Source organism: Periplaneta americana, chromosome 7 (assembly GCF_040183065.1).
Source record: "Periplaneta americana isolate PAMFEO1 chromosome 7, P.americana_PAMFEO1_priV1, whole genome shotgun sequence".
Lineage (NCBI taxonomy): Eukaryota > Metazoa > Arthropoda > Insecta > Blattodea > Blattidae > Periplaneta > Periplaneta americana.
The window spans coordinates 187,266,739-187,290,150 of NC_091123.1; the positions used below are offsets into that span (position 1 = coordinate 187,266,739).

At 34.9% G+C, this 23,412-nt stretch overlaps 1 long non-coding RNA gene across 1 annotated transcript in view; it reads left to right on the plus strand.

Annotated features, from left to right (window-relative positions):
• The window catches only part of LOC138703840 (uncharacterized), a 742,347-nt gene that overhangs the window by 613,380 nt on the left and 105,555 nt on the right, over positions 1-23,412 (plus strand). The window lies entirely within an intron of this gene.

Below are 23,412 nucleotides of genomic sequence, written 5' to 3' on the forward strand. Positions count from 1 at the left end.
TGAGAGGTGGTATTATTAAACAAATGTATGAAAAAAATCTAATAAACATGAATTCTATAATTAATATCTTCCGAAATATGGGTGCTTGTTCATCAACTTCACAGGAGATGATCATTGCGATTTCCATAAAGAAACATTCAATAATCTGAGAGGTGGTAGTTGAACCACAACAATGAAAAAATCTAACCAACATTGGTACTAAAATTAAAATCTTTTGAGATATGGATGCTTGTTCATCAACATCACAGGAGGTGATCATTGTGATTTCCATAAAGAAACATTAAATAACCTGAGAGGTGGTAGTTGAACACAACAATGGAAAAGTCTAACAAACATTGGTACTAAAATTAAAATCTTCCGAGATATGGATGCTTGTTCATCAACATCACAGGAGGTGATCATTGTGATTTCCATAAAGAAACATTAAATAACCTGAGAGGTGGTAGTTGAACACAGCAATGAAAAAGTCTAACAAACATTGGTACTAAAATTAAAATCTTCCGGGATATGGGTGCTTGTTCATCAACTTCGCAGGAGATGATCATTGTGATTTTCATAAAGAAACATTCAATAATCTGAGATGTGGTAGTTGAACCGGATTCGAATCCCTATCACGTCTGGGATTTTTCATTAAAAAATTCATAGTGACTCTTGTGGCGAAGAAGATCGCAGTAGGAGTTTTTCTATGGAGTCTTCCGTTTTTCCCCATATTTGGCATCTACATCATTGACTCACCATTTTTCCATTTCGTCATCATTCCATAGCATTCTCCGATCGCCGGCTGGCGACGCACGGAGGGGGTTGGCCTAGGGACAAGAGAGGTTGCTTACTCGGAACCTGGATAAGCAGTGAACCTTAGTGTAGTCGGCCGGTGTGGGTTGTGGGTTTGGGAAGGTAGGACCGCACTAGTTTTGATGATGGCTGAAACGAGTCAACTGGTAACATACCATTAGTTTTTGATATCAACACTAGAAAAACGTTATTATATTAACTATATTCTTAAGTGATTAATTGTGAAAACGCTGATCGCCATATCCCTTAGGTGATACCCAGGAATGAACATATAAAAAGGAAATTTACTTTAGAAATCAATTCACTATGGCAGGCATGTCCATTGATGCCCATAGGAGCAAGCGCGCGCTTTAGAGCCCAGCAGAGCCTGAGAGCTTTACAGCGGAAAGGAAAGAGACAGACGAAAGAGGTAGTATATGCCGCTTGGTCGAGCTATATTCAGGGATGGCCAGCACTGATTCAATAGATAAAGGGAAGAGAACTTATTAAAACTGTATCCATGCTAATTTTTAGATTTGCTTGAGAAGTATAAGTGCATTATAGGAATGTAAGTTTTAATTTTAATGCTCATTTTTCACAAGTTTGATTTTTTTATTCAAAAGAAATATTTTCTCAACTTTTCGTATAGAAAAGTGAAATTTTCAAGTTCAGGCCTATTTATTTAGTAGCCTTACAGAATGTTTTCGTAAACCTAATATACCGTATATAATGCATATAGAGTGTTAGTTGGGAGACCGGAGGGAAAAAGACCTTTAGGGAGGCCGAGACGTAGATGGGAGGATAATATTAAAATGGATTTGAGAGAGGTGGGATATGATGATAGAGACTGGATTAATCTTGCTCAGGATAGGGACCGATGGCGGGCTTATGTGAGGGCGGCAATGAACCTTCGGGTTCCTTAAAAGCCATTTGTAAGTAAGTAAGTAATATACCGTATATACGTATTACTGAAGATTGTGTATTGAAAATTTTGAAAATATTCGCATGGAAATTGTTTGTAGGGAAATGAATTAACAAAGCAACTACTGTTACGTCATAAGCAAAAGATACGTGTTCATGTGTTGTAAAAATGTCAGCTCTATAGCTTCAGCAGATTTCGAGAAAATAATTTAATATTCTGATGATAGGAAGTTGCTCATAAATATTACCTTAAAAGCATGATGCGATAAAAGTTTTGTTATGTAATATTAGTGGCACTTAAAACATATACAGCACCTAGGTAACTTTGCTTTGTACTGTAATATTGTTTTGATTAGATTATTGATTACTTTTGTAAAGCTAAAGATACCATCAATATAAATTCCAACTTATCATGTCATACTCAGTCTCTTTCTTTGGAATATCACTTTCTTTATGAATGATGTGTTTCATCTACTTAATACAGTATAATATTATACTACTATGGAATTTAAGTGAATATTCCTTCTTAACTCTCTATTATGTTATTAAGATTTAAAACACAAGTGCAATATTAAGAAATCAGTGTTAGTACTTTTGTTTTACAGACAATATAGATAATATTAAATCGAAAGAAGCCATATAAAAATAACGACATAAAATTTCACGTTCCTTCCTCTTTCCATACTTAGCTCTTGCTGCCCGCGCACGACGTCAAGGTCAGAAAAATGCGCTTGCTTTGACATCACTGGACTATGGTCACAACCACCACTTTGAATTCCTACCGATATTGATTTAATTTCGTGGGTTTATGCGACAGTAACTCCTGGAGTTATACAAAAGAATAGTCTACTGATGAAACGTTCTGTACTGTGAAGTTTCTGCAGATATATTGAGCTCTCTTATTTGTTTGCTGCAGTAAAGATATTTCGTCATCGTTTGGACAGGTGTGTGATGAATCCTACATAAATTCTCTTCTCCTAACCATGTATTAATCACACGAAGTATTTCGCAATGAATCATGGGGACTCTGTACATGTATGGCCTCCTTTAACACGGGACGCTGTTAATTAATCACCAATCAATGATATAAATGGACCGGAAACATCTGTTCGGTTGTTCCTCTCGGACAGACGAGTTGCATCATTGCGGTCCCACAGTTGTTCCCGCCGATGTAATTGAACCAATCATTTCAAGCAGAACATTCCGCATGTTCGTGCTATTCTTTTGGCTGCGAATTAGCTACATCGCTGTGATTGGAAAGAGGCCGGCAGAGCTGACACTGTTAGAATTACTTCTGGCTTAACATCCTGGCTGTTCAACATGGATTTCTTGAACAAGGAAGGTGTTGGGGTATGTTTACTCGAAATCTTACACTTATAATTCCACGTATGTCCCTCACGAGAAGTGTTTCAACATTAAATTCTTTCTCAAATGTTCTAGAACAGGCCTGCACAAACAGCGCTCAACGAGCGCGCGCGCTCTTTCGGAGCGGGAGAGCGGTGTTTACCGCTCGCCGAAACGGGGAGGAAGATACGTCAGAATGACATAGACTTGCTATAGGTAGAGGAGAGGGAAACGACCACTCAGTTGTCTAGTGGAGTGCAGTGCGTATTCTCAGTAACTGTTTCACGTTGCTTACCTACTGCTACAGTACAGTATGGAGGAATCTAAAAGACGGAACATAACATTTAACATTTAACGATTTACAGCTCGAACTTATTGATCTTCAATGTGACCTAAGGGCTAAAGATCGTTTGAATAATACTACTAGCCTGGTTGAGTTTTACAAGACTAAACATTAGCAATAATATCCACGACTACACAGGCTGGCTGTGAAAATGATTGCTATGTTTGGCTCAACATTTATATTTGTGAGCAACTGTTTTCAATAATCAACTTTAATAAAGGCAGGCATCGAACATCTGTAACTGATGTTTCATTACGATCAGTAGGCTACTGTTACTTTCAGCTGCCAACAGCATAAAACCTCGTTTTGATGTACTGAAAAATAAAAATATATAACAAAATGATATTGTACATTTAAGTAGATATAGGATTTCTATTACTTCTGTGAAATAAATATTTCTTTATTAATTAATAATAGTCCAAGATAGTTTTCCAAACACTGAACGGGAATTCATTTCATAAACACTCGTAATAGTATTTCCTTTTGTGAATATTTTGTATTAGATCACCCCTTCTTCCAATCCACCCTTATACAGAGCGCAGCTAATATCTGCTTTCCGCTCATGAGCTGTGAGCCGGCTCGGAAAGCGCAAACCTTGTGCAGGCCTGTTCTAGAGAATTTAATGTTGAAACACATCTGGCATTTGTTGATATAAAGAAAGCTTTCGATAGGCTGAACAAAAACAATTCATTAGTAATTTTAGTACATGATGGTATTCGAAATCAATAAATAAAAACTATTTATGTTATTTAGGTAGGGGTATACGTGCAAATATTTTAGAGGTAATCAGGGATAATATACTGAACCATATTAGGTAAGAAATTTCTCAATCTTCGAAGTTATTTTTTAGACATGAAACAATACCATGTTTTTAGGTTAGTTAATACTTCCAGGAGATTTGTTTTCTTTACGAATGCCTCACTAATTACGCGAAGGTCTAAGAAAGCTTGTGGGGGTTGTCTACTGTTCAGGCTTACCATGAAGATATTTGTGATGAAACAGGTTATCAAATAATTTATCGTGTAATAATAATAATAATAATAATAATAATAATAATAGCAAAATGTAGATATGTTTAGATACATGTTAAATAAGATAATTTGGATCAAGGGAATGAGTAACATAATGAAAGAAAACTGATGTACGGTAATCCTAATTAATCACATGGTGCCACATTAATAGCAATTGTAATGTTTCACGTCCTTTTCTTTGCTTCTCTTCTTTTTTTAAATCTAATACCTATGTTTACATATGTATAATAATTTTTTTGAGGATATACTGAGTCCGTAAGGGCTACCCTCAATGGGGGGCTGTTTAGTTCTATCTATGAAAATCATATTCTACAAAAGTAACGTTTGAAGAAAGATCGTATTCTAGAGAGGAAAAGCAGATTTTAGACAATGGGCTTTTGACAATAGTTAAACTCCGACAGCCACTTTTCACTATGTAGACTAGAATACTCTATTTTTATTATTTATTATTATTACTATTTATTTTAACTGGCAGAATTAAGGCCATTCGACCTTGTCTTCTACACCACCAGTATGATAGAAAATTACATTTCATATTATTATGAACTCTGTGAGCTTACATTGATCAAACATACTTACACTATTGTACACTATTTACAAAATAAGTCGATTACAAAATAAGTAGAAATAAAATACCTTGCATTACATTACACAAACTGTGCATAATATTGCGATTAGACTGATGTGTAATCAATGTAGTTCTATATTCTTCATGATAGTTTAAATAGTGAAAATAGCGTATTCTAGTGTAAGTAATTTAAATTGTAGATATTAGTGTAATTGTTAAAGTGGTTCATGTTTTGCTTTGCCTAACTTGACCAAATAGGATTCGCGTGAGCAGCCGATCAAGTACTTCGCTTACTTATGTGAAAGTGTCGTCTACTTAAAAACTCCAGTAATACTTAACCTTGTAGCCTTGTGGCACAAATTACGGTACATGATGATGATGATGATGATGATCTCCCGCTCTTATCATAATTATACACAAATGGTTGTCCTCGAGGATGTAGTAGTCACCACGCATGTTACTCAATCTCAGGCTCGTGGGTTCAAACCTAACTAGAGCGATAACAGTCATTATCATGTCCCCCTCCAAATTAGGTAAGGATGCTTTATTTTGTCAATGCAAGAGTAGGTTTTTTTTTTTTTAATATCCACAAACTAACGGAGGAGGTGTAATGGAAAAATGTTTGTACAACGATTTGTACGTGGATACAATATCCAACTATATATATATATATATATATATATATATATATAGTCTATGCGGGTGACGTGAATATGTTAGGAGAAAATCCACAAACGATTAGGGAAAATACGGGAATTTTACTTGAAGCAAGTAAAGAAATAGGTTTGGATGTAAATCCCGAAAAGCAAAGTATATGATTATGTCTCGTGACCAGAATATTGTACGAAATGGAAATATAAAAATCGGAAATTTATCCTTTGAAGAGGTGGAAAAATTCAAATACCTGGGAGCAAGAGTAACAAATATAAATGATACTCGGGAGGAAATTAAACGCAGAATAAATATGGGAAATGCGTGTTATTATTCGGTTGAGAAGCTCTTATCATCCAGTCTGCTATCAAGAAATCTGAATGTTAGACTTTATAAAACAGTTATATTACCGGTTGTTCTTTATGGTTGTGAAACTTGGACTCTCACTTTGAGAGAGGAACCTAAGGTTTGAGAATAAGGTGCTTAGAAAATATTTGGGGCTAAAAGGGATGAATTTACAGGAGAATGGAGGAAGTTACACAACACAGAACTGCACGCATTGTATTCTTCACCTGACATAATTGGGAACATTAAATCCAGACGTTTGAGATGGACAGGTCATGTAGCACGTATGGGCGAATCCAGAAAAGCATGTAGAGTGTTAGTTGGAAGGCCGGAGGGAAAAAGACCTTTGGGGAGGCCGAGATGTAGATGGGAAGATAATATTGAAATGTATTTGAGGGAGGTGGGATATGATGATAGAGATTGGATTAATCTTGCTCAGGATAGGGACCAATGGCGGGCTTATGTGAGGGCGACAATGAACCTCCGGGTTCCTTAAAAGCCAGTAAGTATATATATATATATATATATATATATATATATATATATATATATATATATATATATATATATACACTTAAATATTTTGGTGGAGAAATTAAGACAGTGTCTTCTGTACGCTTAACGAAATGTGAATTTCCATATGAGAAACATTTTATATATTATAATGGATAAAGTTCTGAGAATGACAAGTGAAGGGAGCGGTAGTTGCACGGCCGTGAGAGAGCAGTGACTCCGACAGATGAGTCACGCACGTCAAGGTGTTGCAACTCCCTCCAGCCAGCTCGCAGTCCTTGCAATAACCCCGACATGTCTCCGTCCCTGCAAATCCTCTCTTTTTACTTCCCCATGCAATCTCAAGTTCCCACTTTAAGGCTTCTTTCTCGAACCAGGAGGTTTTTCTTATATGTCACCGGCTGTTTCTTCTCCCACGACTTTCCTTCTGTTCAGTGGCGTGCATAGGGGAGTAGTGGGGTACAGTGAGACACAAAATATTAAGACATATGTATGCAAGTGATAATTCCAGTATTTTTTAAATCAAGAGCCATAGAAATAAACATTAAGACATGGAGTATAACAATACATAAACAAAAATGTTAATAGATGAAGGACATAATATACAATACGTGCTTGGCAAAAAAAAAAAATGCAAATGTCTCACTGTTCCCATTCAGGAGGGTACAGTGAGACACCACAGTGTCTATTAACGGACATTGAAATGATTTACATTTATTTCAAAAGAAAACAAAAACTTGCTGTCTCCTTATCTTGACATGTTCTGTAGGCTTATTTAGAATCATTTTGATGTCTGACTTCGAAACCATTGAAACATCTGAAACATTTGTAAAAGTGAATTTTCCATGACATTTCAAACTTTTGTGAAAAAATGAAATGAATTTTTGGTGACAAGAAAGCTTATAATTATAAGAATTGAATGCAATTCTTCATTATTTTTTAACATTTTCTTAAATTTTGTGAATAATTTTTTATTTATGAAACCATTAAAACTGTTTTTTCGTTTTGTAAACGACTCCAGGGAAGCTTTTTTTCTGGTCGGCAATCGTAATTGCGCTCAAGTGGCCAAAATTTGTATAAACACTTGTTTTAACATTATTAACATGGTGAAAGAAAAAATAACTTTTTGATCTGCCACCATGAGAATGTTTGCTTGTGAGTGGTAATAGTGTGCAAGAATTTAAGAAGTTGAGCTTTTGTAAAACTTCAATAGTAAAAGCCTAATTATTAGAAAATGTAATAATTGTAGTTAATATTATTATTATTACTATTATTATTATTATTATTATTATTATTATTATTATTATTATTATTATTATTATTATTATTATTATTATTATTTTACAAGTCTTATCACCGCTGCCCATACTTGTGTGTGTATTGTGTGCCCTGTTTTTAAGACCATCTAGCTAACCCATGGCTAATTTTATGTAGCTATCTGGTGCTGGTCATTATTTCATGGACATATTACAGTGACATAACACTTAACGAATTTATTTAGTTTTATGTACGATACAGCTTACAGAATAATTGCACAGGAAGTGGGTAGCTATATTAGGAAAAATAGATCGAACACCGTTCACCGTAATTCCATTTAGATCTCTCGGGATTTGAACTCATATCTCCAGTGTGGAAACACTTAAGGAAACGAGGAAAACAAAAGATATGTGACGAATACGCAGGGATTCGTCTCTATTTACCTACTAGATAACCGAACCCGATACCACTGTATTATTAGCTTTAAACGCTCATATTTGAGATTTAACAAACTACAACGCCAGTATTTATTACGGAAAAAAAATATTTTGAAGGTGTAAGATTAATTTGTTTATCTATAAAATTCAGTTCTACCTTCTTCATTACGACGATCCTATGAATTCCACATCGACCAACGAATAGCTTTAATCTTTACTCATGGAAGCATAAAACATTTTTTCGCGCTATTCAGCTGTCAGCAGTTGCTAGGCAGCGCTCGTTGTTCATAACACACTCCGATAAACTGGTGATACTTGTGCAGTTAAGCTTGAATGTATTTGCACGTGTATTGTGAATAATAATCCGTAAGTAGATAATTCTCTCTGACTGCCATATTAGCTAAGTATGAACGTGAAGTATGTGCATTCACGTGTTGACTCAGAATGGAAACAACGTGTATTTGTAGCAGGTATCTTCTGTTATTGAGGTATTGAAGTCTTTATTGCAATGAAGTATATGGGATGGAAGTTGTTTGTTGTTTACATTTCGTTATTAATACAAAACACTTCCAAGAATGACATCCCGGCCATGGCAGGACTCAGAACCCCCCCCCCCTTTTCTCTTTCTCCCACCAGTCAGAGTTTTTAATTTATTTGATTGTATGTATGTATTTATTCACACTGCAATGGGTATATATCCGATGGCAGTGGTAACTAATTACACTGAATAATGGCAATAATAAACTTATTAATTAAAAATAATGTCCTTTGATTGATTTATTGATTATCACAGGATAAATATAAAAAGAATTTAGTTATGTTTGTATTTTAAAGAACATGACTCAGAATCACTTGGATTTATCACATGGCACAGCGACAAACTTCTGCCTAGGTAAAATAATAATAATAATAATAATAATAATAATAATAATAATAATAATAATGGTATTTGTTGGTACTATCTGGGAGCAACAGTAACAAATATAAATGATACTCGGGAGGAAATTAAACACAGAATAAATATGGGAAATGCCTGTTATTATTCGGTTGAGAAACTTTTATCATCCAGTCTGCTGTCAAAAAATCTGAAAGTTAGAATTTAAAAAACAGTTATATTACCGGTTGTTCTTTATGGTTTTGAAACGTGGACTCTCACTTTGAGAGAGAAACAGAGACTACGGGTGTTTGAGAATAAGATTCTTAGGAAAATATTTGGGGCTAAGAGGGATGAAGTTACAGGAGAATGGAGAAAGTTACACAACACAGAATTGCACGCATTGTATTCTTCGCCTGACATAATTAGGAACATTAAATCCAGACGTTTGAGATGGGCAGGGCATGTAGCACGCATGGGCGAATCCAGAAATGCATTTAGAGTGTTAGTTGGGAGGCCGGAGCGAAAAAGACCTTTAGGGAGGCCGACACGTAGATGGGAAGATAATATTAAAATGGATTTGAGGGAGGTGGGATATGATGATAGAGAATGGATTAATTTTGCTCAGGATAGGGACCAATGGCGGGCTTATGTGAGGGCGGCAGTGAACCTCCGGGTTCCTTAAAAGCCAGTAAGTAAGTAAGTAATTAAAAATACAATTAATAATAATAATAATAATAATAATAATAATAATTAATACTAACAATAATTAATAATAATAATACTAATAATAACAGGGAATATCCTAAATTAAATGAAGCACGATCACTTAATATAACATTTAAAATAAATCTAATTTGTATCTTAAACCTACGTTCGATCTAAAACCCACGAGTATGATATGTTCATATCTGCACAAGTACCTTTCAACATTACACTCATTTCGCTGTCAACTCACTCACTGCACTGGAACTACGACACATTTCACTGATTCTATCCTGATTTCAATAACACTTCAAAACATTTCACTGTTCTATAAACTCTAAAGCTTTACTGACAGGAACACGTTTCACTTACACAACACACTTCACTTATACAACACTTCAATAACAAAATATTATTTACACCCTTTAAATACTGTGTATAATTGCCGTCTATTAGTAAAGTCCTTAAGCCTATTTTTAAATACATTTTTGGTTGTTGGTAAAGCCTTTAGTAAGTCTGCAGGTAAAGCATTCCAGTCCCTGATAGTACGATTGAGAAAAGAAAACTTTCCAGTGTCCGTCCTCTGCCTTCTTTCCCTCAATTTATATGAGTGGTCGTTCCTTGAAGAGTAATTTGGCGGCTGCAACCTATTTTTTATTTCTCTCCAGGCAGGCTCACCTGTGTATGTTTTGAACAGTGCGCATAATCGAATTCGCGTTCTCCTGTCCGTGAGTGTGTCCCATTTTAATGGTGAATTTTTCCGACAACACTTGAGAGCCCATTTTTTTAATCTTTTCCAGTGTCTTAATATGTTCTAATCTGTAAGGATCCCAACATGTAGCACCATATTCCATTACTGGACGTACTAGTGATTTATATGCAATCTCTTTGGATTTATCAGAGCCTTTCCTTAGTACCCTCCAAATTGTCCAAATTGTTAGATTCATTTTCTGGATGGATAACTCAGTATTGCAAAGGAACACAATCATATTGTCAACGGCAATAAGTCAACGATCCATGTTCCTTCTCTTCTGTGCGAAAGAGATATTGCTTGTTACGTTTAATATCAAATATCAATCACTGTTCTTCAGTAGAAAAGAAAATCACAGCAAAAGGAATGCACAGAAATGATACTTTTGTTATTGACACAGGATATCACACTGGGGAAATAAATTAGAGTTTGAAAGTCTAATGGATATTTTATTGCTCCAATACAAAGGAAATAATGCCTCTTGAGTTGTATCGGACATTTCCAGGCCGTCTCTCAGCGTGTCTTTCAGGTAGACAGTTGACAGAATAAAAGCTTCCTATGCTCAACAAAGTGGAAATTCCGACGCTCTTCGTGATAGCGCGGCAGGCAGAGATGTGACGCAATAGGTCAGTCACTCTCCTGTCTTGAAAAAGAGAAGTACTGCTTTCCTATGGCTTGCAAAGATTCGTGACATCCAAGCCTTCTATTAACCGCAAATGCACATTTGATGGATGTCATTTCTGTAGGGACGTATCGAAAGGCTTGGTTAATGAAGTGAAGTTTATTATTTCATATTGACGTGGCGAAATGAAAGGAGGTAATATTGCTGATTAGCGACAGTTAATTAAGCTTTTATTGCATAGCAGTTACCAGTTTTACCGATTTACGATTAATGGAGACTTGCAATTTCGTATGACTATTTCTGTTTAACCGATAGAGCGCCTTATGTAGCATGATGGCAAGCAGCCAAGAAATAAACGTAACATTTCTGCAGCTCTTAAACATGGCGCTAGTTTCGGCCCAAGACTTTATAATAAAATTACAAACCATTTTCCAAATTTTAAATATTTTAAAATTGAATCTTTTAAAAAAGAAATTTGTAAAATTAATCATTATATATAATATTAACAAATGTGTGTATTTTTACCTTTTATTTCTGTCGACTGTATTAATGTTTCAATTGAAAATCACCGGCTTCCGTCTGATTATCAATTTATATTAAATGTGTTTTTCTCTCTTTTTCTCTTTCTTTTTTTGCTCTAGTGTGTTATTTATCAGTTTGAATTAAGTTAATTACTGTATTTAGTAAACTGTCCTTGTAAATTTTATTTTATATTATTGGGTAATACCACACAGTACACGAGCCTGGCTCTCACGATAGTGTCTAGAAACAGTTCTGTTTTATAATTTTAACTAGTGGCTTGTGCAGCAAATGCTGCAAACTAAGTTCATTAGACATTCAAATAAACATTTTTCAGATTTATTTTCAATGAAGAATACCAGACATTCTGAAAGTTATTTGCTTCCATAATAATGAAACATACTCTCTCTCGAGCCAATACTGAAGAGAACCACGCATATAAATATCTACACCACACCGCCATTAAATATATGAAAAACACCCAACCCCACTAAAAATATTTGATTTTTAATAATATTATTATCTTACGTAAGTTTTATAGCTTTCAGTAACATATACTATATATACTATATAGCCGCCACTCTGTAAAATATAGAAATCAAAATCTACATCTACTTATATAACCCCAAAAGTTTCACTTTCATATCATCAATATAGCATTAATATGTATAATTAATGAAAAATAGTCACATCATGGCATTAACTACAATAATATTTCATTTCTAATGGTAATAATGTCATCAAACCACCTCAAGTTTTTAATATCCAATACACAGCTGTACCCAGAAAATTACACCCCACAGAATCGAACCTGTAAATTATTTTTAGTAAGTTAAGTTTTTAATAACCAATTTAATTTGAGCTCTAAATATGTCAGCATTCTTGCAGATCATGGCCTTCGTGTAATATTGTTTACTGTAGTGTGTGTTTTGTTTTATTCTGAAATGCAATTAGCTAGTTCTCAAAACTGATGACAGATGGATTTTGGAAAATAGGAAAATTATGTTGAAAAATTGACATTTCACTGAAAACTATTATTTTTCTGAAAAACTTTTGAGTTTCAAGCTTCAAAATGAGGTGTAATTTATTAAAATCCGTATTTGAGCTCTAAATATGTCAGCATTCTTGCAGTTCATGGCCTTCGTGTAATATTGTTTACTGTAGTGTGTGTTTTGTTTAATTCTGAAATGCAATTAGCTAGTTCTCAAAACTGATGACAGATGGATTTTGGAAAATAGGAAAATTATGTTGAAAAATTGACATTTCACTGAAAACTACTATTTTTCTGAAAAACTTTTGAGTTCCAAGCTTCAAAATGAGGGGTCATTTATTAAAATCCGTATTTGAGCTCTAAATATCTCAGCATTCTTGCAGTTCATGGCCTTCGTGTAATATTGTTTACTGTAGTGTGTGTTTTGTTCTTAATCTGAAATGCAATTAGCTAGTTCTCAAAACTGACGACAGATGGATTTTGGAAAATAGGAAAATTATGTTGAAAAATTGACATTTGACTGAAAACTACTATTTTTCTGAAAAACTTTGAGTTCCAAGCTTCAAAATGAGGGGTCATTTATTAAAATCCGTTCAGCCGTTTTCCCGTAATTTCCATTACCAGTTCAAATTATATATATATATATATATATATATATATATATATATATATATATATATATGTGTGTACTCACTACTAGCTAGCTAAAATAAATAATGAGCGATCCGCTGGATTACGCATAATGATGTTTTTCCCTCCATTTGAATATCGTTACTGCCAACAGCACAGCTCGCCAATGAATCGTTATCTACATAAGGCTGGGTAGCAGAAGTCTGCCATCCATCTAATATAATACGAGTTCTTGTCACCAGGGGCGTAGCTGTCTCGGTGAGAGACGGTGACAGATGCAGAGGGCAGTTGCTAATTTGTTAAATAGTCGGACGTGAACACAGGCTTCTTCTTTCTGCTCTATAGTATTAATGAACCCCATTCTGTCTCTTTGCTACATGGATAGCACGCAGTGAATCAGGCGTGATCGAGTGAAATCCGTTTGAGCTTATTCATAAGTTTATGCTCGACCATGCCGAAATGTAGTAATCATACACCTGGTAGCAGCCCTTTAATGGAACTCACTAAAGTACAACTGTTCATTAAATTTCAGGTGTTCCACCAATCAGAAAACACCATTGTATCAATATGAAAGCACAAGTATCCATTATTCACGGATATGCAATCGAAAGACAACTAGCGAAACGTCACGGAGGCTGGAAATCCAATACTGTCGCAGAAGGTTATGTTCTGTTACTATAATAATTAGCGTTAATTGTAAATAATATTCAAATAAATTCAATTTGTCATCTCGTTTTTCAATGTCTAAATCAATTTCAAGGTTATATCAAGATTAATGTTTATTTTACTCTCTAGATTATATCAAGGTCAATGACATTTGTTTCTCGGAAAAAATCAATACTTTCGCGTCTGCGCACATCTCACAATTTACGAGATATTGCACAAGGTCAGTTCTGCTCCCCAGTCAGATAGAATAACATGAATACTTATGAATAATTTCAAGTTAGAAATATGGTCGAGCATAAAAAGTCGTATGAATTATGCCTATAATGGTAATTAAGACGCTCGTATGAAAATTATGAAACTCGCTTTCGCTCGTTTCATAAACATACTCGCGTCTTAATTATTACCATTATAGGCTCGTTGCATAATGTACTATTATTAAGATACATATAATGCGATGGGTATAGCAAGATCGGTGTTACTGAGTATACAAGAAAGCAGTAGCTTTCCTTAGAAGCCTCCGTAAGCATTCAACATACGTTCCGTTGTGTGAGGGGGCGTCGGATACTGTCATCTAGGTACATGAAAGCAGTAAAGGCCCATTCACAATGAAAATTAAACATAACCGTAACATAAACACAGAAGTTTGCGCCCAGGCTACCAAATGGGATCATTCACAATGATTCACATAAACATTGACATAAACGTTGCCGTAAGACGTTAACATGGAAGTTTGCAAACTCCAAACTTTCATGCTTATGCTTACGTGATTTGCAAACAGAACACAATCGTGGAGCGCTGAAGTATACGACAGAATATGAGGAAATGGCGTCGTTGTTATGTTTCCATGGTTACCAAGTATATTTTCGGTTATATTTATGTTTCCATCGTGAATGATGGTATGACTTCTTGATTTTACCGTAACGTTTACATTCTTAAGTTAACGCTTACGTTATGTTTAATTTTCATTGTGAGTGAGCCTTAAGAAGTCTCCATGGGCATTTACACAGGTGAAAAGCCCTTGGCTGCCCTTTCATCACTGCTACCTGCATTTCATCATTTGTGCGGTGTATTTAGACGATCCTAACAAATGAAAGACATACTGTGACAAATCGGGGCTGTAAGCTAGACGGCTCTGTGATCATCTTTGGGCAGATTTGGAATAACACTAGTCGTGTTAACATCTACAAACCTCTTCTGTGTAGAACCAAAGTGTTACCTCGCCACATGCCACGTGACCATACTTAAAGGATAGCAGACCACATTGATCGTTTTGGGAATAATGAGTATGAAAGTGATAAGGTTGGGAATGAGGATGAGAACTTACTTACGTACTTACTTACTTACTGGCTTTTAACGAACCCGGAGATTCATTGCCGCCCTCACATAAGCCCGCCATTGATCCCTATCCTGAGCAAGATTAATCCATTCTCTATCATCATATCCCACCTCCCTCAAATCCATTTTAATATTATCTTCCCATCTACGTCTCGGCCTTCCCAAAGGTCTTTTTCCCTCCGGCCTCCCAACTAACACTCTATATGCATTTCTGGATTCGCCCATACGTGCTACATGCCCTGCCCATCTCTAACGTCTGGATTTTAAGTTCCTAATTATGTCAGGTGAAGAATACAATGCGTGCAGTTCTGTGTTGTGTAACTTTCTCCATTCTCCTGTAACTTCATCCCGCTTAGCCCCAAATATTTTCCTAAGCACCTTATTCTCAAACACCCTTAACTTATGTTCCTCTCTCAGAGTGAGAGTCCAAGTTTCACAACCATATAGAAGAACCGGTAATATAACTGTTTTATAAATTCTAATTTTCAGGTTTTTGGACAGCAGACTGGATGATAAGAGCTTCTCAACCGAATAATAACAGGCATTTCCCATATTTATTCTGCGTTTAATTTCCTCTCGAGTGTCATTTATATTTGTTACTGTTGCTCCAAGATATTTGAATTTTTCCACCTCTTCGAAGGATAAATCTCCAACTTTTATAGTTCCATTTCGTACAATATTCTGGTCACGAGACATAATCATATACTTTGTCTTTTCGGGATTTACTTCCAAACCGACCGCTTTACTTGCTTCATGTAAAATTTCCGTGTTTTCCCTAATCGTTTGTGTATTTTCTCCTAACATATTCACGTCATCCGCATAGACAAGCAGCTGTTGTAACCCGTTCAATTCCAAACCCTGCCTGTTATCCTGAACTTTCCTAATGGCATATTCTAAAGCGAAGTTAAAAAGTAAAGGTGATAGTGCATCTCCCTGCTTTAGCCCACAGTGAATTGGAAAAGCATCAGATAGAAACTGACCTATACGGACTCTGCTGTATGTTTCACTGAGACACATTTTAATTAATCGAACTAGTTTCTTGGGAATACCAAATTCAATAAGAATATCATATAATACTTCCCTCTTAACCGAGTCATATGCCTTTTTGAAATCTATGAATAACTGATGTACTGTACCCTTATACTCCCATTTTTTCTTCAATATCTGTCGAATACAAAAAATCTGATCAATAGTCGATCTATTACGCCGAAAATCGCACTGATGATCCTATACCATTATCGGAAAATATGAAAACAAAAATATAAAACAAGTTAAATATCACTAGAACATAAAAGAGTGAATACGTGGTAACATGCAATACAACACTTGTCATAATAGTAAGTTAGTTTGGCAACTCGTCATAAGTTAATTTTGTAACTTGGATTTGAAAGATTTCAATGTTCGGCAGCCCTTGACTTCAGAGAGTTCCAGTGACGAGAGGTAGCAACAGTGAAAGATAAGGAATACAGAGATGATGTGTGACCGTGAATGACCGTGATCAGGATGGGAATGATGAGTGTGACGATGAATTATGACGATGAGAAAAGTGAGAATGAGGAATAATGAGTATGAGCACGGCCACGAATATGAGGATGATTAAGAAAGAGAATTATGAGAAGGTTGAATATTAGAGTTATGAGATATACGAGGAGTATGAGAATGAGGGAGATAATTATGAGGAATATCGAGAAAATGAGGGTAATGAGGGCGAGGATGATTATGAGTTTAATGAGGAATATGAGGAGAATGAGTATGAGAGGAGTAAGGATGGAAGTAATAAGTATGAAAATGAGTTTGATGAAGATAAGGATGAGGGCAAAGAGATAAGAATAAGGATGATGAGTTTTCCTATATTGTGACGAGGCACTGAACATCAAACCATAATAATATGTAGTCGTACAAATTTCCACTCCGTGTAGCAGAAAAATATAATTTTTTAATGTTAATTAAATTTATTTCATTTAATATGCAGCTTTAAATAACCGGTATTTTAAAAGTCATTGTATTATGCATATTGCAGTCGGTTACTTTTAAACTAATTAAATATTAATTGAAATTTACTACGACCGTGTATTTAATGTGGTTAGTTTAATTTTCCGGCGGTGAATATTGCACTAACGTGGCCATATTTCACAATCAATATCTCCGTGCATGCGATGTTCAGTTGTTTTAACTTCTGGCGATGAAATTCCACATTGAAACTAACCAATAACATTGAGGTTGCGTCACAACTTTCTATGCGTTGACTGCCTAATTTTTACGATATAGCACCACTCGTAGCGGTATTGGAATTGCTTTTGTGCAGGAGAATACACAGAGAAGAAAATAAATAGTTTCAGTTTTCAGTTGTGAAATAAAGTTTCTGTTACATTCTATTTATTCTTGCCACTTATTTTTGTACATAAATAATCATTGCATGTATTTTACCGAACACTTTGCTATTCTGTTTCTATTTCGCCAGGGACAATCCTGTATTTGTATTTCGACGAAAGTAATATTTCCAGCTGTATTTGACTTTGAAACAAATGATATTAAAATTAAGATAATATACATTTTGAAAGTCATAATTTGAATTACCATATAAACATTAGGTAGTTTGTATCTATCTGTAAAACATTAATTTGGAATTTAATTTTGCATGTGAAGTGTGCGCGGAACAGCAAATATGATGCTGTCCTCATATCTCAAATTCACAAACAAACATTCTCATGGGAGCAGATAAAAAGTCATTTTTTCTTCCACCATGTTAATAACGTAAAAATAAGTGCTTATACAAATTTTGGCCACTCGACCACAAATACGAGGACCGTAAAAATAAATTTCCCTGAGGCCGTTTACAGAAAGAAAACACAATTTCATGGAAAGATTTATTGGAACAGATGCAGTAATTATTGAGCTATTTTTCAACATATTCCCCACCTGAATGGAGACATTTGTGGGAGAACATCGCATCGCCGGAATCTGAATACACTCACGCACTCGGTGTGAATAGCAGCGTTCCGTCTCTTACATTGCCAGACTTCCTAATAGCTGGAAACAACGATAAAGGTTAATCTTTTCATTCCATTTTCCAGAAAATCGTCCATTTTTTAAAAAACTACGAAGAGATAAATCATTTCCTATTAGTTTCTCCAATGATAGGAGTAAATATCAGGCTGGTACAGATATACTAATCGAGCAAAGCCGTTTTACATTTAAGAGAATTTTTTTCTGAGAAAAGAATTACAGAGGTGTGAAAATTATTAGAATAATCTTAATTTTAAAGGTTTTTTAATAGTTCCTTCACTAATATTCATTGAATTGATGAATATTGGTATATAATATTACTATACTGATGTAGGATATATTTACTACTAACAATGCCGGAAAGCATTGTTGTACATTGGTATTTTTCTTATTTTACAATTGTTATGGGAATTCAGAAATTATTATATTATGTTGGCGGAATTGGAAACATCAAAAATTAATTAAGAAATGCTTTAAACAAATTGTTCTTTGCGTTTACATTGTTGTGAAGGTTCAAATGAACGTATACATCTGTTTTGTGCATATAATTTTTTATGTTTCCAATTCCGCCAACTTAATATAATAATTTCTGAATTCCCATAACAATTGTAAAATAAGAAAAATACCAACGTTCAACAATGCTTTCCGGCATTGTTAGTAGTAAATATATCCTACATCAGTATAGTAATATTATATACCAATATTCATCAATTCAATTAATATTTGTGAAGGAACTATTAAAAACCCTTTAAAATTAAGATTATTCTAATAATTTTCACACCTTTGTATTTTGGGACTAATATAAAATTTTGTTTGACTTGTTACTTCCACTTTGTAAAAATATAAATTAGTGTTCTGCGTTTATTTATTTATATTTGTTTATTTATTCATCTATTTATTTATTTTTAATGCATCTATAACCAGTATTTTTATTTATTTATTTATTTATTTATTTATTTAACTAGCTAGCTACTGAGTACAAATTACATTTATAAAACAAAAATGTTTCTAGCCACTACCGTAAGAGCCAGGCTCGTGTACGGTGTGGTCTTAGTCAATAATATAACATAACATTTACAAGGACAGTTTACTAAATACAGCAAGTAACCAATAAATACAACTCAAGAGCAAGAATAAAGAAGAAAGAGAAAAAGAGACAAAAATACACATTTAATATAAATTGACAATCCGACAGAAGCCAGTGATATTCAATAAAAACATGAATATAGTCGACAAAAATAAAAGATAAAAAAATACATTTGTTAATATTATACATTCGTATATATTTCTATTTATTTATTTATGTATTTATTTATTTAATTATTTATTTATTTATTCTGGTGTAGTTAAGGCCATGGGGCCTTCTCTTCCACACCAGGACTACAAATACAATAATAGAAATAAACAGAAAAAAATACACTATATACAAAATAAATCTACACAAGAAATAAAGAGAGAGAGAGAGAAAAACACTATAAACAAAGTAAAACCACACAAAAATATACACAGGTTGCAGTCACACAAACTTTAAATGAGTGATTGTCATAATTAATTGTATCCTAACTAATTAACTAACATAAACAAGAAACTTGCAATTTTAATGTAGATTTAAAAAAGAAAAAAAAAAACACAAATCAATACTTCTAGCAATACCTATAAACATTAACTAAGACAAAATTTTCCAATTTAATTTTGAATTGTGATAAAGTCCGGCAGTCCCTGACGTCATTAGGTAACGAATTCCAGAGGCGAGGTATTTCTACAGTATAGGAAGATGAGTATAAAGAAGTTCTATGATGAGGGATAGAAAGAAGTGCTTGATGTCGGTTTCGAAGAGTTGTAAGAAATTGAAAGCGCGATAACAGATAATTCGGAGTAGAAGTATGCATGATTCTAAACAGAAGAGACAGTGAATGTATTGTTCTTTGTTCCTTTAGACGCACCCATGAAATAACTGGAGGGAAGGCGTTATATGGTCAAATTTACGAGTATTGCAGATGAATCGTATGCACACATTATGAACACGTTGTAGTCTCTCAGCTAAGAGTGAACTTACATTAGTTAGCAAGGAATCGCAATAATCAAAATGGGGCATTACAAGCGTAGTGCAGTTGAGAAAATATTTTGCAAATGTGTGTTACTTGAGTGTTCCAATTTACATCGCCATCCATAAAAATGCCAAGATTTTTAACTGTTTCACTGTATTTAACAATAATCCCATTCAATATTATATGTGGTATAGTACTACTATCAAGAGTGGCTATTGGTCAGTTTAAAAAAATACAATATTCATCTGTTGTATATACATTATTTTACCTGTTTCAGTGCGTCCAAAATCTTGAAACAATTAACTCACCGGAGTTTAACAAAATGAAAAATGTTTTTATCTTCTCAGTTTATATTCTAAGAATTCTGTAACAACGATCCTGACTCGAACACTCTAACTCAAGACTCTGGTCTGTGTAGGCGTGGTTAGTGAAAACAATGGAGCCACTTGGAAGAGTACAGTGCGGAGAAACACGATCTGCTGTTCCATAGTAACAAATCGTGAATAGCGAGGCAGAATCTCGTCCAAGAGGACTTGAGCTGGAAAAGCACGCCACTGAGAGCCTCCCGGTCGTAACTCAGTTCCTGCTGAGAGCGCAGCTACGCGGAGATGACTGGGTTCGTTGTGCAATTATATCTAATTAGCACATTAGGAAGAGATGTGGCGGACTGTACAGTGCGCTAGTTCCATTGTATTTATTTAACGAACCACTCGAACAGAGGCCGTCGGGGTCCATGAGATGATGCGACTCTAATGAAACAATGATGGAGTGCAATTGGCAGGATATACATATCACACATGCCTTGACGGGCATCAAATTCACGGACCTTTGGTGAGAATGTCTCGAATGACTGAGCTCTCTTCCTTTTTGAACATAATGATGTTTAATAATCTTGAATTAATGTCAGTTTATGACAATTTTCTATACTTACTTGCTTTTGAGGAACCCGGAGGTTCATTGCCGCCCTCACATAAGCCCGCCATTGGTCCCTATCCTGAGCAAGATCAATCCATTCTCTATCATCATATCCCACCTCCCTCAAATCCATTTTAATATTATCCTCCAATCTACGTCTCGGGCCTCCCTAAAGGTCGTTTTCCCTCCGGCCTCCCAACTAACACTCTATATGCATTTCTGGATTCGCCCATACGTGCTACATGCCCTGCTCATCTCAAACGTTTGAATTTAATGTTCCTAATTATGTCAGGTGAAGAATACAATGCGTGCAGCTCTGTATTGTGTAACTTTCTCCATTCTCCTGTAACTTCATCCCTCTTAGCCCCAAATATTTTCCTAAGCACCTTATTCTCAAACGCCCTTAACCTATGTTCCTCTCTCAAAGTGAGAGTCCAAGTTTCACAACGATAAAGAACAACCGGTAATATAACTGTTTTATAAATTCTAACTTTCCGATTTTTTGACAACAGACTAGATGATAAAAGCTTCTCAACCGAATAATAACAGGCATTTCCCATATTTATTCTGTGTTTAATTTCCTCCCGAGTATCATTTATATTTGTTACTGTTACTCCAAGATATTTGAACTTCTCCAACTCTTCAAAAGATAAATTTCCAACTTTTATATTTCCATTTCGTACGATATTCTGGTCACGAGACATAATAATATACTTTGTCTTTTCGGGATTTACTTCCAACACTATCTCTCTACTTGCTTTCAGTAAAATCCTCGTGTTTTCCCTAATCGTTTGTGGATTTTCTCCTAACATATTGACGTCATTCGCATAGACAAGCAGCTGATGTAACCCTTTCAATTCCAAACCCTCTCTGTTATCCTGGACTTTCCTAATGGCATACAAGTGTACAGATCTCAGAAAGTATGTGTTGTAGGACCATGTCTATTAGACATTATTTTCTTGTTTTAATGCATACTAGCACTTCCTAAAATATTGGATAATTTTTAACACCTTGTATAGACAATCATAATAACAATATCTTAATTATTTCGTAAGTTAGAAACCTAAAACCTTGAGTTGTTAAGAAATATTTATTGGATATAAACCCTCGTTGTTTCCATAGGCATGGAAGCGATTTCTGCTATTAAAGTATATTTTTATGTTTATCTTAAATTTTAAATTGCAGTGTAACATGTACAAACGAGACTTCTCGATTTCAACTCGCATTTTTAAGGTAGTATGCGTGAAGATGGATTAAATAATGACGGAAATCTTCATGCAGAGAACATGGATATTCTACACAAACTGAAATATCCAAAGCGAGCGGAGCTTATCCAATTGGTTTGAATTCAGGCAGACCTCAATTCAGCTCTCTATCTCTCCGCCGCCGCAAACCGTATACGGTTGCTCTTGGCTACCGCCAATGGAAAACCATCAGCGTGATTAATTAAATAGAGGCATACAGTAGACTAGACCATGTACCTTCTTTTCGTGCTGTATGAATAGATTTTATTATTTTTCATGAAGTCGCAAGTGTGGTTTTATTCATTAGAGTGAAAGTTGGCTCATTGAAAATTACTTTTTAATGTATTGTTTAATGGCGCTGTATCAAGTATTAGTTTATTTAGCACCTTTGAAATTTGTGATAGCGAGATGGTATTTTAGACCGAAGATTCGACGAAGATTACCTTATATTTTCTTTACAGTTTGGAAAAAAACTTCTGAAAAATCTCAATCAGGAAATCAGCCCAAGCGCAACTCCGGATCAGCAGACAAACATGCCTGCCGCCTGAGCTACGTCGATGGCTGACATATTATTAATGTATGTGATTCACTTTGAGAGAGGAACAGAGGTTAAGAATGTTTGAGAATAAGGTGCTTAAGAAAATATTTGGGACTAAGAGGGATGAAGTTACACAACGCAGAGCTGCACGCATTGTATTCTTCTCCTGACATAATTAGGAACATTAAATCCAGACGTTTGAGATGGGCATGGCATGTAGCACGTATGGGCGAATCCAGAAATGCATATAGAGTGTTAGTTGGGAGGCCGGAGGGAAAAGGCCTTTAGGGAGGCCGAGAATTAGATGGGAAGATAATATTGAAATGGATTTGAGGGAGGTGGGATATGATGATAGAGACTGGATTAATCTTGCTCAGGATAGGGACC